Genomic DNA, 6,422 nt, shown 5'->3' with positions numbered 1-6,422 from the left:
TTCTTTCAGTTCTTTGTAAACCGCAGAAGTTGCACATTCGGATTGTGGGCAAAAGAAAACTGATATTGTTTCCCTACGTGTGGAAATGTGGTCCCATACAATAGACAGACTTGTTTATATTCCGTATTTTCCATGTCTATGCACTACACTCTGGTCTGACTCACAATATTATCTCATACATGGTGAAGCGTAAACCAAAAATGATTGAACATTTATTTCATTTGAGAGTACATTCCCATATCAAGGAAGGATTTTATGAACACCTGTTTGTGTGAAATAAATTTGATGGGCCTGTGTATTATTGAATAAGCAAAGGATGTGGTAGATTATAATGTGTTCTGATATAGTTTGTATCCTCTCTTTTGTGTTCTGAAATTGTGTTGTTTGCTTTGTTGTGGTATGCTAGACTGTCGTACAATTACCAACCCTTGTAGGCAGATTTACTAAACCTTGCATCCAGTTTGCATCACAAAAGTTATGGAAACTGATGCAAAGTGTAGAATTGGAATTTGCCATCCAGGCCAAAGCTTATTTTCCACTGGAAAGTAGCCTTGAATTAAGACAAAGTAGTGCTATGCACTACTTTGTGCTGCTTGGCCAAAAGGAGGACTACCATGAGTGGTACATGAGCGTTCCCATGCAATCACCCATGGTTTCTGATGCATAGTCCTAGCTTCTGAAAATGATTAATAGCATTTTGCACAACAAGAAAACACGTCTGATGTAGACGTTAAAAAGAAGAAATTCTTCTAATGGGAAGCCCACTCCTTTTTGATAGAATGGGTTGTGCCTCCTTCATTCTCACCTATGGGGAAATCCTTTCTGTGAACTATGTGGAGTAAAAAGGTACATGGGAAACAACCTTTATAACGCGCTTGTTACATTGCGTTACCTTTACAACACGGTTGTTCCAACAACCACGTTGTTACAACACGATGCCTTTACATCGAAAGTCATTAAATCGACTTGCTCTAGATTGCGCTCCAACCTAAGGAATCGTATGATTTACCATTCCAAAACCTTCTCTGCTGTTGCGCAGGGTGGAGTTGGAATAGTAAATTGTACTATTTCTAAGGTTGGAGCGCCATCTAGAGCAAGTTGATCTAATGACTTGCGTTAAAATGGTATCGCATTCTAACAACGCAATAGTTATAAACAAGCATTTACAATGCAATGGTCTCGGCATTATTAAAGGTAGAGCTATTGGCATTGCTCATGACTTTTTTTTTTTAATCATAAATAAATAGCATTGTCATTTACAATGCCAATAGCTTAATCGCTCGCAAATGCATGACCTATTGCATTTACACCTACACAGAGCCACCCACGCACACATACAGAGCCACCCACAGTCATTCACATAGAGCCACGAACACAGAGCCACCCTCACAGAGCTAGAGCCACCCACACATAGAGCCACCTACAAAACAAGATTCAGGCACACAAACACACTTATATGGCACAACGGAAAGGAAAGGCGTCCCCTGCAGTGGCCTGGTAAGCAATGCCTTGGACTCGGCACTTTTTTATTTACAAATTAAGCACTGAATTACTAATAGGTTGTGGGTGAAGTGGGATCTGAGAGGAATAAAAACAGTAACTGTAGTGCCTTTTTTTAATAGAATACTTTGGAGCATTTCCTGCATATTAAATATCTGATGTTAGTTAAGCTTAGTACCTAAAATGGTGCTCCATGTACTGACCCCTGTAAGCATAGAAGGCTGAACTGATTTTGAGGAGATGTGAACCCGTAACTTTCTTCCTGCCTCTTCTATGACATTGTGACCCTGCCTGCCTGCCTGTGTCACAAAGTCACGTTCTTGTGTGGTCAAGTGTGTCCACGACTGTCTGATGTTGCCTACCTCTGACTGTTGCTGTGAGTCTGCCCTTCCATCTTCCTGTCTTTTCTCTGACTGTGTGACCCTGTCAAAGTCTCACTGAGTCAGATTGTTGTTTTGTCAGCCTGCGTGTCCCATGACTGCCTGACAGAAAGACAGGAATGAAGGAGGGGTGAAGAGACTGAAAAGAGAGAAAAAGGGAGACAGGGAGAGAGAAAAGCGCAAAACGAAGTGAGAGACAGAGGAAGTGGGAGGAAGGGTAAACGAGAGAAAGATGCGGGGTAGGGGAGAGAGGGAGAGGGGGAATAATTTAACAAGATGGGTAGAAAGAGGGGAAGTGGGGGCGCTGCTAAAGAGAGCGTGATTGATGGGGAGCAAGAGAGAGGTGGGAGAAGGAGGCAGCTCCGAGGCAGAGAGAGAAGAACATGGCTACGGATAGAGAAACGGTGATGGAGGTGTGGGCGAGAGAAAGGGGCGGGCCCAGGGGGCGACAGACTAAGGATGATGCAGAAGACGGCGGAGAGAGAAGGAGAGGGAAAATATAACACAAAAGAAGGAATGGAGAGGGAGTCAGAAAGAGCGAGAGTGGAGGAGAAAGATGTTGGATAGAGAGACAAATAAAGGATGAGAGAGGGATGGTGGAAAGGGAGAGAGAGAAACTGGGGTATTGAGGTGGGGATGGATGGATGGATGGATGAGTGAAATGGTGGATGGATGGATGGATGGATGGATTCTGTACTGGAGCCAGAGGCTGAAATATAAGGAATGAGTGGAAATGGCAAATGAGAGGAAGGTGGGGTGGGGTGAGGCGAAGCTCTGCAGCACACACAGACTCCCGAGGGGAAAAGATGCATCAAAGATAAACGGCATTCGCCGAAGAAAACGGAAATGTGAGAAGGATAAAAGGAGAGAGGAATGAGGCCGCGCGCAGCAGCAGCAGCAGATGCCGACGCACCATGGCGGGCTCGGGCGGTTGCCCCAGCTGCAGGAGCGCCTCATAAATGAACAATAAATAACAACAGAGCACCGCTGGCAGGGAGACGGCACCGCCGGCTGACAGAGAGGCACTAACACACCCACGCACAGCAATACCGACGTGCAACGCCTCCCAGACACGGCAACACACACCCAAAGCCTCGCGTGTCCACAAGAGACCCGCCACAAAAGCAGCCTCACGTGCGTAAAAAAACTACGCAGCACACAGCAACACACCAGCAGCCTCCCTGGTACAAAGAGAGAGCCACACAACACAGAGACAGGAGCACCAACACACTGCTTAACTGTCAGTGGCAAAACGCTTCCTTACACAGCAATGTAGACACCCTACCACACAGCAGTACTGCCATGCGGCGCTACACAACACACAAAGGATGACAGACACGCCAACACACTATTTGGTGCACATTGAAACACACAACAAACATACTATCACAGAAACACGTGCTCACAGAGCTACACATGATAGACAATGTCACTCAAACCAAAACTTAGAAATCATCATTAGTACAAAGAGACCTTCACACAACACTCACACAGGCGCACCAACACACAAGATAACTGACACAATGCACACACACAGCATTACTGAGCAACACAAACACACTAACACAACAGTACAGCTATACGGAGCTACATAACCTCATGGGTGCATATAGAGAGCATGACACGGAACACAGCCCTCTAATACATGCACACACAGCGTCACACGCGCACCAGCACAGCTACACCATCACTAGTACAGAGTCACACAAACAACTTTAAAGACATTGACACTCGTACACAAATATGATTGACCGTTACACAAAGCACACACTGCGTTATAGAGCTTCGTTTAGTTTATTGTTTAATAAATAAAAACCATAACAACATGCAGGCAAAAAACAATAGAATGCAATAATGACGATAAAATCGCTTGGCGACACATTACAAGATTACCTCCAAAAGGCACTGTGTATATGTTTACAGCATTATTGATTAACGCTGACCCACAAGCAAACCGATGTACTGCCACACTGAACTACACAACATGCAAAGCATCAAGGTCTCACCACGTACAGACACACACACCCCGCACACAATGCATTACGTGCACATGCAAGCACACACGGCCGCACACGGCCAAAAGTACCGCTGACGCAGACCCCCCCCCACATAGGACGATATCGTATAACGTTTAACGACCGCTTACCTCGTTTCACCGTCGCCAAATGTCTATATCCCACGTCTTCTGCAAGGCACCAGACCCTTTGAGCTCAGGGTATGTCTGGACCCCTCCCACCCCCCTAAACAGCACAGGTGTCCCCCTTTCTCTGCCCGTGGCTCGACTGTAGCGAGACGACTGCAGGGGCGAGGGCTGCACAGGACTAGGAAATTGAAAAGCACGCTGTCCGCAACCATGAGAAAAGTGCCAAAGGATTACATGGGGAGACCCTTTCCTTATCTCTGAAAGGCTGGCTACACTGTAAGATTCAGGGAAAGACATCTCGAGGCTGAGAGGGAGAGGTACCTGCTCCGAGTGGCGGAGGATGGAGGAAGGCAGCTCGCCGTGAAGCCCAGAGCCCCGGACCGCCATCCGCCGATACTGCAGCGGCCGTACTGTTCCAGCACTGGGGGCCCACACAGGCTGAACTGTGCACCCCGCTCCTTGCCTGCAGCACCCCAACATTCCATTACCAAGTTTTTGGGGAGCAGACTTGTGTGCGAGCCTGTAGGTGCTCGGAGGGACAGCTGCAAAATGGCGTCTGGAAGCTTCTGAATTTTTCGGAATTGGGGGCGTGGTTTTGTGGTTCTGAGTGACAGACAACGTCACTGTCTAAAGAACGCAAAAAATCACGCCCCCAAATCCGAAAAAGACGGAGCTTCTTTGGAGGGACGGCTCTCTCCTCCAATGGCTGGCCTCTGTTTAGGAAGCCAGCCAATGGAGGAGAGACGAAAACAGAGGCGGGATAAAGCAGCCTACTAAGTAACAATAAATCTCGGACTTCCGGTCTGCCGACCGGATATTACCGAGACCTAAAAACGCATAGTTATTGAATGCGATGTAAATGCATGGGTTGTAGCATGCTATATTCGGGTACATTGTCTAAAAAGTTACGAAATATGCCCTGAACAACCTTGTGCTTAAAACCAAATTGGCTCGTTTAGCATGGTAATGGGGCACAAACAGTGCTTAATTTATGCCAGCGAGTGGAGATGGTGGACATGGTCTTAATGTTTTGGGACCAGGACTTCTATTCCAAAATCAGACTTTGACCCAGAGCAGGAACAGCGAATGGCAGAAAAGGGAAAAAGGAGGAGGAAGATAAAGATAGGGAAACATTGACAACAAGAGAAAGGAATGTTGAAAAAGAGCCAACACGTGTGAGATAAACAAACAAGAAGTGTAGGGTGGTGGAAGAAAGAGGCATAAGATAGAATCTAGACTGGGAAAATTTAGTATTGAGCAACCCTGGAGGTAGGCTCCTAACATAAACATGTGTTTCTTTAGTTTTTTTTTTTTTTACTAATTACTTACTGGACACAAAATTAGTCAGAGGAGTGTAATAATTGGCAACGTTTCAAACCACCTTCCTTCAGATGCACCTTAGCCTATGAGTTGAGGAGTCGCATTTAGGCTATAGTGAGCGATAAACCGATTATTTAGTTCCTATGGTGCATGTTGACATTAAACTCATACTATTGCCAGTTTACCAGCACGAGAAGAAGCAACTAGATTCACATTCCTACTGCCCTGATGAGGGAAGAGAATTGTCATGTCCCACAGCAAGCTTCATGTCTGCCAATGGAGACACATTGCATTGATGTAACAGTGTTAGGCCAGGACCAGCAAAAAATCCCCCAGAATGAGGATTCCGCCCTGATCAAAAACAGCATAAAGAATTCAGAAGTCCTAAATAGCACCAGCAAGCCACGCCACTTCAGTACCAGAAAATGTCAGCAATCAAAAATAAATGTGCATAACATGCAAACATTTTCCCACCTGTGCACAGGCCTCCTAATTTTCACTAAATGTATGCCATGAAATCACACTGTAAAACAAATTGTTGCAAAAAAAACTCGAGTTAATTTCTTCAAAGAAACCAGACCAATTAAAAACAAATGCTGCAATATTGATTGGAAATCATGCATTTAAGCACTGTTTGGGCAGCAGGACGAACAGGACTGATGCATACACCATGCAACGGTGAACACTGGAGGATGGTGAGGTGGGCAGAGCAAGTACAAGAAGATTGTGACGAGTAAATCAATCCTATGTGGGTCAAAGCAGAAATTATTAAGTGAAAGTAGAATATCATCCTATAAAAATATCAGGAGTACAATATCATCATGACAAAGATATTGGGAGTCAAAATATTAAATGTGTTTTGTCATAAGTTTGGTATTAAAGTGAGTATTAGGCAAGGGATATGGCTTGGGATATGATCTGGGTTAGTATGGTCAGGGTAGGTTCAGGTTTAGGGTTAGGGCTAGCCTTTGGGTTGCAGTAGTGTTAGGATTGGGGTTAGGACTAGAGTGAGGCAGGCGCTTACATTTTCAGTATGCACTATGTATTTTACAATAGATTAGCTAATTTATAGGTCTTTT

This window comes from Lissotriton helveticus, chromosome 1_1, assembly GCF_964261635.1.
Source record: "Lissotriton helveticus chromosome 1_1, aLisHel1.1, whole genome shotgun sequence".
Classification (NCBI taxonomy): Eukaryota; Metazoa; Chordata; class Amphibia; order Caudata; family Salamandridae; genus Lissotriton; species Lissotriton helveticus.
This window is presented reverse-complemented; position numbering follows the sequence as displayed.